The 13,076-nt window shown below is 36.2% G+C and overlaps 1 pseudogene; it reads right to left on the bottom strand.

Annotated features, from left to right (window-relative positions):
- Window positions 1-426: 426 nt before the first annotated feature.
- On the bottom strand, window positions 427-12,266 carry LOC147496699 (D-glycerate 3-kinase, chloroplastic-like; annotated as a pseudogene).
- Between the last annotated feature and the right edge of the window lie 810 nt (window positions 12,267-13,076).

Below are 13,076 nucleotides of genomic sequence, written 5' to 3'. Positions count from 1 at the left end.
TATTTGAATATAAATCAAAATTAAACATATCCCAGTAGAATAGAAACGTATTCATCCTAACCCACCAAAACACAACACATTCTTGGATAAAGCCAACAAACTCACGTCCTTGCAAATAGCCTACACCTCTAGGATAACTACAGTATTTCGTAGTACCCAACAAGATGAGGACTACATTACCCTCAGTATAGCTCCCTCCACAACTTGATTCTCATATTCATCCTACATACAAGAAAATTAGCGAGTGTACGTCAATACTATTGTATCCTAAAGTGAAAGTTTTTCGTATTTAAACTAGCCAAGATCAAGAATCACCATGTGAAACAAATGAAAAGTACATTTCCAAAGTAATGAACAAGGCAAAATCACTTACTATGTTTGGGGAATTATTTATCGTAAAAAATTTAAGTGAACATTAATGTGAATGGGAATGGCAGTGCTAATTTTAATGACTAAACATTCAATGTATGATATAAACTTTCTTTTTGCACATTTAACCTTTACATTTAACAAATTCTAAAATGGATGTTAAAATAATGTTCATACATATTATAAAAAATAAAAAATAGTCTCCAGTTCTGACTTTAGTCTTCTAAGTAGTTGCTGTCAGCTAGTTTCCTAGGATGGGATTTCTTTCGTCGTCAATATCAACAAATAAGAGATGCTTTGGGTCATAACCAAGCGGTCCTTCGGAGTACAGTGCGGGAAGGTAAGCCTTGTATGCTGGAAAGTAGCGTGAAACAAAATCCCTAACCTGCAAAATTTGCAGAAAAAAAAAACAGTGTCTTAAACCCGACACAAATTAACATTTCCAAAATTTAGGACGACAAAAATCCAGAGCAAGAAAGTTTTCAATCAGGTGATCATTGCAGCTTTGAGACAATAACGTTCGGGCATTCATAATTTAATCAAGCCAGGACTTAAATAAAACATTTGCAGACAGACCTCCTCATCAGACATTCCAGGTTTGCCTTCCTCTCTCATAGCAATCTCTGCCGACAAAGTAACCACAAACTTATGTTCACAATGCTGAAAATAATGTTCCAATGCACAAAGGTTTAAATAAGTTTTCGAAGGATTTAACCATACTTGTAATCGCCATTGGTAGACGCATCTTGGCTCCATAATCTTGATAGCTATCCAAGCATTAATGAACTTGTCCCATGCATCATAATAGGCTTCAAGGTTGCTGTTTACAACCTCCAGCTGGAAAGTGAAGCATAATTCTAATCAAAATCCATTTGCATTAACATGTTGAAATAAGTGTTATGCTCCTATATGCACTAACATAGTAAGTTACTTTTAATGTCAACCTAATCTCAAAGACTCCTTACATATGGATCGACAGCTTTAACAACTTCATTTGGAACGGGTTTAAAACCAAGCATCCAACCTTTGAACAATACAACCTGTATTGACACCCAAAGAGCAAAAGATGTGAGCATAACAGGCATGATGAAATTCAAATTTACATAAAAGTCTTGCATGTTGCTATCTTACAGTTAGTGGCCCTTTAACCTCTGGCCATGTTGAAGGATCGGCTCTGTCTCCCTTCCCACCATATGCAGACTACAGAAAAATTCAATAATAAGTAACGTTGAAATAATGTGTATCAATAAGCAAACAACAATAGTGTTGTTTGTTAGTACTCACTTTATTATATCGTGGTAGCTTCATCTTCATACCTAAATATCATAAGCATAGCATAGAGTTAATACTTGAAAGATCTGTGTCTATAGAGAAGATACCATTTTGAACTTTTGTAATTGAATTAGTAGATCAGAACTAATGCGAAGTACATAATATAATTAACAAGCATGTAGGGAGCATTACCCTTTTTAGTCATTTTAGTTAGACCCTGAAGTGTTTCAACTGATAATGGTAGATCATGGCTTCCAGCATTTCCTCATAACTGAGAATGCAAATTCACATATAAAACAAAAAAATCATCACAGTTACACCTATACAAGGATTGAGAGTGTTCATATAGATACCTCCAAAAGTATTTCCTGGATTTTGCTCCCTCATCTTAGCCTGCAATGTATACGGATTGCATTTAGAAAACAGAGACAGAGAAGAAGAATGTATATCAGAACTGCAAGTATCTTTACCTAATCCTCTGCAATTAAATAAAAATCATCGATTGAAACTGTGGCAGACTTCCTGTAATACAATTAAAGCCAATTGAACCAAGAAAAGAACTAAAAAAACAACCAAATTCAGCTTTCCAACTTCCAAGAATTACCATTATAGCAACCTGATTAAAGGTACATCACATAGTTAAAATGATAAGCAACAATATTGTGAATGAAAAGAAAAACGGGGAATAAGTGAAAATGAAAAGGAATCACAACCCACCTAAAGCAAGAACCTTGAAGCCTCATGCTCTAGCTAGGGTTCTACACAATTTGCATTATCGTAGTTAAGCTTTCAGACTACCATAAATCTCACCAGCCATACCTTCAAATTTGAAGAAGAAATGAAGAGAGTGGGAGTAAGTGTTGACTGCCAATGAATGAAGTGATGGAAATGAAATCCAGAATCAAATGCTCTAATTTAATAGAAAGAAACCCTAACAAGGAAGAGAGGAGAAGATAAAGATAATAATAACTAACATGGTTCAATTGATCGTTGCAAAGCAATCCTCTTTGTAACCAAGATCAGAACACCGGTCGCAATCCTATTTCTTCGTTGAAAAAAATGAAAGTTTTTTTGTTTGTTTTTTTATAAGAGGGGTGTAATTTTGATACCGTACTGGTATAGAGTTGGGAGTTTTTTTATTTATTTATTTATTATTGTTTTAAAGAGGTGGGGAGTTAGTGTGTGGGCAAGTCTAGAATTTTTTCGAGTCGTGAATTGTGGGCACTTGTTTCTAATTTCTTACGTCAGTAGTTTTTAACAGTGACAATTAATATATACCAATTATGTGATTGTTGTGTTCGAAACAAATATTTCTCCACGCATATACTCCCGTCTTTAGAAAAATACCATATTTGTGACCGTTTCGAAAACGCAAGTCACCAAAAACTTTTTAAAACAGTCACAAAAACCCTTTTCTGCCATTTGTGACCATTTCAAACATAACAGTTACAAATAACATTTTAAAATAGTCACAAAAAGCATTTTTTCTACTAGTGGTATATTCCTCTCGAAAAGGGTGTGAAATTTATCGCACCACAACATAACACACGCCAATGACATCGTAGCATGTGGGATTGTTTACGTGGTGAAGATGAGATTCCCGTTGCTCCCAACATACGGTCATCCACGAGTTCTCAAAAATGGTGTTGTATCTATCACACCACAACGTAACACACGCCAACAACATAGTTGTGTGTGATCATTTACGTGGTAATGATTAGATTCTCGTTGTTTGTAATGGTTATCCACGAGTTCAAAATGATAAATACAGACTTCACACTGGTTACTTTTCACGAATCTCTGCAAAACATTTCGAATTCATATTTGTCCATTACCATTTGATAATGCCGATAGTCGTCTAATATTCTTTATTAGCAAGACTCTTATATCAGCTGAATCGAGGCACTCTTGCATTGAGAAAATTGCATTGCCCTTGTTTCATGTTGCCAGATGTCTTAAGCTTATTTCTAGGAAGGAATAGTCAAAGTTTATACTGAATCTCCGCTGCGCACGTTTTTTCGCAATGTCTATAAATCGTCTCGCAGAATGAAAAAGTTACCTTAGCACTTACAATATTGTCTCTGACACTCGTACATTTAAACAGCGACAAACTTTGGTTTTGCTAATAGCTGATTTTCTTATTGATGATATTCCTATATCAAATGCATTACGCGATGAGGAAAATGTCGATCCCTAATTGTCATTACCTCCTGGGGGCGATGACTTGAAATACTTATCGGATATATCAGCTGATTGCTAGATTTATACCGATGGTTTGCATAATAAGTCTGGCTCCGGTCTTGGTTTTGTCATCTTGAAGCTGAATAAAAACATAATTAAGAGGTCTCTACGCTTGAGTTTTGATGCTTCAAATAATATGGCTGGGTACGACACTGTTATTTGTGGTATGTGCACAACTCTTCAGCTGGGGCCGACTAAGTTACGATTAATTATTCTAAGGTAGTTGCAAGCCACTTTGAATAATAAAATGCGGCTCGCGATGATAGAATTGGCGTTTATATTAAATTAATTCAACAAATTGTATGAAATTTTGCATCTATCAGTATTGTGTAGTTTCCGCGTTATGATGTAAAGCATCCTGATTCTATCGCATACTTATCTATGGAAAATTAAGTCATCCCTGTCACAACAACACTGGATCAACAACTTATCTTTGTTAGATGATCCTTAACGAGCTTAACGCGATAATGTCTCGATATCTACCATAGCTACCAACGACGATCATGCAGCTGACAATGCTCCGAAATTCCTGATGACCAAACACTATCACAAAGGCACAAATCTCAATCATCTTCTTCGTTATTTGAGCAGAACGAATGATTTACTAGGCCTCAAAGATATTTATTCAGGACTATATGAGCACCACTCCTGGGGGCAAAGTCTTGCTCACAGAGCAATGACCCAATGATATTAGTAGCCATACATGCAACAGGATGTTAAGCGTCTGTCCTAGAAGTGTGTGCCTTATCAAAAACATGATGATATAGGTCAAACTTCCCGCGATGAAGCATCGTCCAATCCATAGCCATTATTCATTTGCGGAATGGGAACTTGATATTGTTAGTTTATTTCTGACAGCCCATAGCAGTGTTCATTTCTTGCTCATCGTAACAAATTATTTTACTAAGTGAGCGGACAAAATAGACAAGTTGAGCGAAAAACCAGAAAAAAATTTGTTAGTTTATTTCCCGTTCAATAGTTTCTTTTTGTTATTATCATTGCACTTTTCAAGATTTGGTGATCAATAAAGAAGTATTACTTTCACTTCAGTTCTAATGGTATAATTTTGTTTCCATCGCAACATTATAATCACTATGACAAAATCTAACGAAGTTACCACGTTTAGCTTCGCCAGTGTAAGTTTTACCGTTTTTACGCTCGCTTAGTTTGTTACTATCGCTACAACAAAATTTGAAGAAGTCACTACGTTTAGCTTCATCAGTCTAATTTTGAACGTTTTTACACTCGCTTAGTTTATTACTATCGCTACGACAAAATCTAACGAAGTTATCACATTTAGCTTTGTCAGCCTAAGTTTGAACGCTTTTACGCTCACTTAGTTTGTTACTATCGCTATGACAAAATCTGACGAAGTTACCACATGTAGCTTCATCAGTCTAAGTTTGAATGCTTTTACACTCGCTTTGTTCATTACTATCGCTAAGTCAAAATCAGACGAAGTTACCACGTTTAGATTGGTTAGTCTAAGTTTGAACGTTTTTACTCTCGCTTAGTTCATTACTATCGCTACGACAAAGTATGGCGAAGTTACCACATTTAGCTTAGTCAGTCTAAGTCTAAACATTTTTACACTCACTTAATACATTACTATCGCTACGAAAAATGACGAAGTTACCACATTTAGCATTGTCAGTCTAAGTTTGAATGATTTTACGTTCGTTTAGTTTTTACTATCTGATTAATGTATAATTTCTCGTTTTGGTTTTATACTTAAGTCCGGAGTCCGAAGTCCGAAGGCCAAAGTCCATTAGTCGTCCATTTAGTCAAGTAACCTTACTCACGTGGGTTTGGTAGGATAGGTCAAGTAAGGGATCGTCAAAACCTTAGGGCTCGGCAAGGTTTACAACTGGATTTATAACTTTTGGTGAGTAGGATTTTAGGTTATTTAGTTGGTTTAAGTAAATTAACGGTAATGCGAGTAATGTAAAATAATAGCGATTGATTTCTACGTAAATAAATAGGAAAAGAGAAGCAGGGAAAGGGTTAATCAAACTCATGCAAGAATCATTTTTCAACAGTTTATACTATCACATCACTATAGCTCTAATCCGTTTTGAATTCATAGACAAACCCGAGATGACGTCGAGTATCGATCCCTAGCGAAATGCACGCATCTCTGGGCGTATCTCACTAACAGAAGGAGTTGAACTAATATTTCATCTCTAGAATATCATTTCAGCTCCTAGTTCGATTCTACATCAGCTGGACAAATTGGAGAGCTGTCTGACACCAGAGAGTCGCGCGCGAGACATTTTGGGTCTCTCGCGAGACTATTCTGGGGCAACAGCACTCCAAACTTGGACAATCTCAATCATTTTGGGACCGGATGTATAATCTACACCTAATTCCTAAGTAGTGATTCTAGAACATTAGAGTGTCAATCTGGATTCTCACACGAGCATCGTAACCCTCCCCCTGAGGGGGGAGATTAGCTCATGGTCATTGGATGAATAATTAAACTTGTTGTATAAAATAAATAAGTAAATGCAGAACAGGAATTAAACTTGAAAAGAAATGACTTTTATTAAGAAGAAAAACTTACAGTACTGAAGCTGTTAGAAGGCAAAATGACGGAATGTAAACCTAAAGACTATAAACTAAATCTAACTAACTAATGAGCTAAAGCTTGAGCGTAAAAGCTGAAGAAGAAATATTGAAGACCCCCTCACATATATATATGCTCCAGACCCTTCACATGAAGACCAAACATTAAAATGTTTTGTTTCATTCAATTGCTAAACTTAAAACTTTGTATTAACAAAGGTTTATCCTATTATATTTTGTTTTGTCCTTTTATCTTTTGTTTTGTCCTTTTGCCCAATTCAATTCAAAACATTGAATTGGTATGTGCATTTTTCTTTTGCAAGGTGGCACAAAATTGTGACCATCACTTGCCACCTACCTATGCTGACTCGTCATGCCTTTTGGGCCCACAGATTGGGTCCACGTGGTGTGTCCAGTGGTAGTGCCGATTTTGGCATTTTTACAACTTTTTGTCTTTGCTTAGAGTTCGTCACCCTGGTTGCTCTGGCAATTCACTAACCGAAGTTGGCGTCTGGGTTTGAAAGATGTGAGCTTCGGAAGTTTGCTGCTTCTTTTCATGTGGACCCATTCTGCACTGGTTTTGTTCCTTTGGAAACTTCGACTCTAGTCAGGCTTTGTTGGGCTTCACTGGGGCTGAGTGGGAAGACTTCAAATATTCCAGTATTCTCGTACTTCGATGCATGTTTTATTAGTATATTCACGTTAACTGCAAAAACCTAAAAAAGTACAAAAATATAATTATTACATGATTATTAAACACATAATTAACCAAAACACTATGTCTCTCGGGGTTTAATATTATAGTTTTGGGTGCTTTTCACACCACCCCCAAATAGCACTTTGCTTGTCCTCAAGCAAAGAAGAGACATTAAAATGATAGTGGCCAAAAATGTGTTGTCCTAAGCTAAGTCTCATTTCGCAGAGTACAGTTACATTGACCGTATGCAACAAGGCCTTGAACCACTAGGAATTCCCTAGTGGACGAGTTATAGCCTCATGAAAGTTTTCCAGAGAAGATACTCACAAACTTCATTTATACTACAACGACTCAGTAACAAAGGCTCGTTCCCTTAATTAATCTCCGATATCTATATATCTCACTAGCGGAGGAAACAAGGATTTAATTCTTTTGAAATTCAAGTTAATATACATACAATAATCAAAACATTTACATATGAGCATGCATGTAGTGATCTTTACAATGAAATGTACGAGCAGGGCCGTTTCTGGATCCTTTGGATAGTGTCCTTAAGTAGGTTCTCACAGGTATGTGTCGAAACACAATTCTCTCTTATTTTTCCACTCAAGTTTTGCTAACTCCAATGTGCAGTGGGCACATGTTTCCTCACATACTCAATGACAGTCAAAGGAGCCGAGGTCGAGAATTCACATCTACTACTTATTATCACACCACCCTACTCCTAATTGAGCTAGAGGTCTTTATTAGGTTTTATGGGGCTTAGGTGGTAGTGTAGAAGAAAATGGTATGGAAAATTCAAAAATGACAAGTATGAGATAATAAGGTCTTCGAGATATTTATACTAGAGAAATCCTTATTTTCTTTCCTGCTTCTAACATGGGTTTCCATACTTTGCTTTTTTTTAGCTTTTGCATTCCCTTTTGATTTGATTTTGGGGAAATTCTAACTTTGATATTTCTTTTGATTTTTGGAAACATATTTCTATTTTTCTTTTTCTTTTCTTCCAAAGTGTAACGATTTTGATTTGTGACAAGTTTTTCTTCTTTTTTCTCAAGACTTCATCCTATTTCTCATACTCATCATCTAGGTGGGCTTATTTATTTGTGGTTAATAGACGGGTAATAAATTTTTGATGAAATAGAAAGGATTAATAAAAGGTTCAGTGGGGCGACTAGCGGTAAAAATTATACAGGTGTGAATTTTGGTTATATCGATCCAAAGAAGGCCTAAATTCTCGCCTAGGATTCGAGTAGTGATCAACTAAGTAGACATGTGAACTTCTCTATTCGGAAAAATTACTCATCTGTGTCATTACTCATATATCACACATTTTGAGGCTTTTTGGTTAGATTCTTACAGGATATGGAAACTAAGTTGTCTAACCGTGGGTCCTAGAAACTTACTGCTGTGTACATTTAATAATAGTCAGTGCATGAATGCTCATGAAAAGATGTAAAAACTATTGCATGCGTATTAACTTAAGTTTCAAAGAACAAGTCCTAATTCTGATGCTCGGGTGAGATTTCTAAATATTTTTCATCAAAAAAAAGGAAACGAGAATTTGTCACTAAATATGTTTATTTAGACATAAAATAAAACTATATACAACTATGCATGCTTAAATTTTGCGAAAGGTTCTCACCACCCCCAAACAGTCGAACGATGTGTCCTCAAAGTGTCAAGAGGAAGAAATAATATACCTGAGAGGCTTTGAGCAAAAATATAGCTAACATCTTCCACAGAAAATTATGGTAACACACTATATATTATACAACATAAAAGTGAAAGCACACTGTTAGGTTATTTATTTTTCATATCAAAACGTAAAACAAATATGTACATCAACTCACATTGCCCGAATTACGAACTGGGGGTAGGTCAATTCTTGCTTCGTCTTTGTAGAAATGTCATTCCTTTGGGTCACGCCAATCTATCATAGCCTTCCAAACTTCGCTCCACTTCCTCTTTCTTGAAGTGTCCAGATGAGCTATCATTTTATCGTCATCAGGGAAGCAACGAACTTTCTTTAGATACCTTGTAGGGTGCTGCCATACCCGAAATCACAAAGAATGAATTATCTTGTTTGTTGGACACATAGAGTCTACCTTTACTCAGTCATGAAAAGTGGTCAGAACTGTGGGAAGTATGCGTCCTCATTATCCTCGCATGTTATAACCGGCAAAGTGATATAGTCTTTTGCCGAAAAAGATCGAGCCCTCTTAAGGTTCTCAATTACTAGGTCTGTGATGTCGAAGGCGGTATGTTGCTAGGCCAGGGCATGGAACGTCTTACAAGCTGATTTTGAGGCAGTGGAAAAATGTCAATCCCCCATGATGTTTAGAAGAATAAATAACATGCCAGTTCCAACATTCATGGTCATACTAGCTAGTGGAATAGTGTTGTCTGGCCATTGGCCAGCTCCGGCAAGGCCATCGCCATAACGGGTGGCAAAATCTTCCCAAGAATAGTCATTAAGGTTGTTTTGTATCATGTATTGAATGGGGATGTCTGGCTGAAGAGGAGGAAGGTCCAAAGCCATAGCAACTGCTGGCTCGTAAAAAGGGTGTCGAAGTGTTACCAATACGGATTGCAAATCCGTTCAACACAAAACCACGTACAACAAGTAGATCCTCCATATGATTGTAAAAATAAGTTGCTAAACCTGGAGAGTATGTCTGCTCCGGGTGTAGAATAAGGGAGTTCCAACCAACTCGTGGGATGAAATCTCTGAAGAGATGTCCATATGTAGGAGAATTCAGTAACGAATGGAAAGATTGTTTTGGAATCATCTTTGGAGATGCCATTGTAGAAGACGTGTGAAGAAAGATTCCACCTATAGACAAAGATAAAAAAAAAAAGAGAATACGATGGAAATGACTAAGTAAAACAAATTACATTTATAACCATAGGAAAATTTCACTATATTAACAACTAAAACGAAAATTACAAAGAACATAAAATTGCAAAATCTAAATTGTGTCATGGACCCAAGTAACGGCGAGGATCCTTTTGTGAGAGAAATCCATTTATAAGATTCTCGATGCCGTCAATCCGTGCAATAGCCTGCTGCAACATTTCGCTCTGTGTCTATTAAATCTTGGCGTGGTTCTCCATTATGAGAGTGTGATTTGCCAAGAACTGGTTGTGGCTGTGCAATAATTGTGCTTGTTCCTCTTCTTGTATTGTCCGTAGGTCGTGAAATTCAAGAAGACTAGTGATGATAATGTTCTAACGTTTGTATAATGTCATCAGTCCTTGGTGAATTAAACGAAGGCCTTCCATAGGATTAAATACGTTGCATAATGCATTTTCAGTGAAGATGTTTTCAGCGGAACAAGCTTTGCCGGTTTCTGCACCGACATGGTTCTTTGCAACGTCGGGATTCTAGAAACCGTTCCTACAAACTGAGTGAATGGTGAGAATGTTAGCTATTCTGAGAGGTGTATTAGGAGCAGTAATAGAAAAACCCCAACGCATCATGATAAGTGTCATAATGGTTAGCAAAAGAGCTGCCTTTTTCCTGGCACGTGCGATCGCGTTCCAGAGAAATTTAATAATGCAAAAATCATTGCAGTTAGTCTGCAAGACCTAGAGTAGATGGAGGAGGGGTTTTGTTATTTCAGAAGTCTTAGATGTGCCGAGCACATTATGAGCTAGCCATTGGATCATAGATAATTAGTTTCTTTGCAAGGATCGCTAATAAACAATACGGTTTTTCCGGTTATATTTGCCGTAAAGGATAGTTGCAAACATCAGATGCCTGATATTGTCGAATGGTGAATCCTGAAGGTGTAAACCTGGTTCGTAATGGGAATTTGAAGTACCTCGGAGATGATTTCTATAGTCAATTCACGCTCACATCCATTTGCACGGACAAAGAATTGCCCATTTTGGAAATAACCGTGTTTATAGAATAGCAGGACTAATTCTCTGGAATAAAATGCTTGCTTGTGATGTAATAGAGGGAACCATCCTCGACGTAAAATTTATGTGTCAAAAAAAGGATGAAAAAGACCGTTTTGGAAATTTTCCATAAAATTTTGCTCGGGCACGAAAATTCAAGTGAGGGCCATTAAAGATGGAGTGGTGAAGAAAATTTAGTGGAAAAAGGGAAGTTGGATTTTAGAGGCGTTTATCCTTGTTATAAATAGGCACCAATCCAAGATGTAGAAAATACAGATTGAGGTGTCACAGGGTAGTTAGACCACGTGTATCTTCCAAAATATGGCGCAAATGTTGATGTAGTGTGGATGGGGCATGTGACTACAAGGAGTGTCCTTTTTTTTTTAGCGTAGATAAATAGTGTAAGTAGAAGGACAATGAAGATGTAAATATAATATCACAATAAGATGTAAGAACGTACAGAGGTGTGGGAACACATCATAATGATACGGGAAATAAAATACAAACCTAAATATTAGATAGGACTATATGCCACATTAACAACATTAAACGAGCATAAAGACTTGAGTAGCATATTCAATTTGCCGGTGCTCAAACTTTTCTAGTGCATCCATGAAGCTTGAAATTTGGAGCGAACTAAAAAAAAACGATATTTAGAATAAGAAGTGTAGAGGGAGAAGATGAAAGGAGTGAATGTGAAGGATGTGTTGAACTTATTTATAGAAAGAAAATTGAGCCGTTTTTTGTTTTTAGATCGTTTTCATCGCTTTTTACTGCGTTTTGTAAAACGTTAGTTAACGGTAAAATTTGATGTTAAGTGTGATGTCTAAAATATATATGTATATATATTTATATATATTATTATTATTATTATTATTATTATTGCTAATATTATTATATATGTTTCTACCTATATAATGTAATATTAGAGATAACAAATATACTATTTGACAAGGCAGAGATTTTGGAAAATATAGGAAATAACAGACATCCTAGGTTGGAAAATTAAAATGCAAACACGTAAATAAAATATCCGACATAAATAATATACAAGACCGGAAAAATAAACTGGCTACTGAGAATCCTCAAGGGCTGCAAAAGAAGAACCAGGAGTCCTACGACGACGTGCAGGACGAGCTCCCGTGGAGGCTAACTGCTCCTGGATATCACCTAGAGTATCTATCACCTGAGCTTGAAACTGATGCTGGTTCGCCATGAGCATTCACTGGAACTGATTCTGGTGAGTAGTCATATGGTCCTGAAATATATTCATGGAAGCTCGCATTTCTTGCTGAAATTTGCCCATGCTGTCTGTCAGCGACTTGTGGCAAGTGGTCATATCCATCCTTAACTTGCCCAAGGTATGTTTCATCAATACTTGGTGATAACCGTAAAAATAGTAGAATCCTAAATATTAATGTTAACAACACTAATACGTAATCCTACCGTTCTTACGTTTAAATCAATTCTTCTTACTCTCAAAACATAATCATGCAATATAATGAGTAAGGATTCGTTCCACTCTTAACTATCTAGACTTAAATTGAATTCAACTAATCAAACCAAAAGGAACAATGGTGAGAGTAATGATTTGATGTGAAATTTCTATACTACCATTCCCAACACAAGAACAATAATAAGAACATGTCATTATGGAATAAGTAATTAACTTTATAAATCTAATAGAACAATAAGAACAAGATATGATTGAATAAATAACAACTATTTTATTTATCTAATGAATGATATTCAATGATTTAAATAACTAATCTAAAACAAAGAATGAAACTAATAAATGGAATGAAAACTAAGTAATTAACTAATCTAGATCTATCTTTTTCTAACCCTAAACTCCATTAACATTAGCTTCCTAACCTCACTACCTACCATTAACAAAGAGCTAAGCTTTTGTTTTTATATGTTTCAGATCCAAAAATCGTGCATGGACTTGGAGCCATGTTTTGGGCCAGAGAATCAGGCCCAAAACCCAATTCTTTCAGTCCAAAAAGGCCTCTTCAGCTGCAGT

Source organism: Coptis chinensis, chromosome 5 (assembly GCF_015680905.1).
Source record: "Coptis chinensis isolate HL-2020 chromosome 5, ASM1568090v1, whole genome shotgun sequence".
NCBI lineage: Eukaryota > Viridiplantae > Streptophyta > Magnoliopsida > Ranunculales > Ranunculaceae > Coptis > Coptis chinensis.
This window is presented reverse-complemented; position numbering and strand designations above follow the sequence as displayed.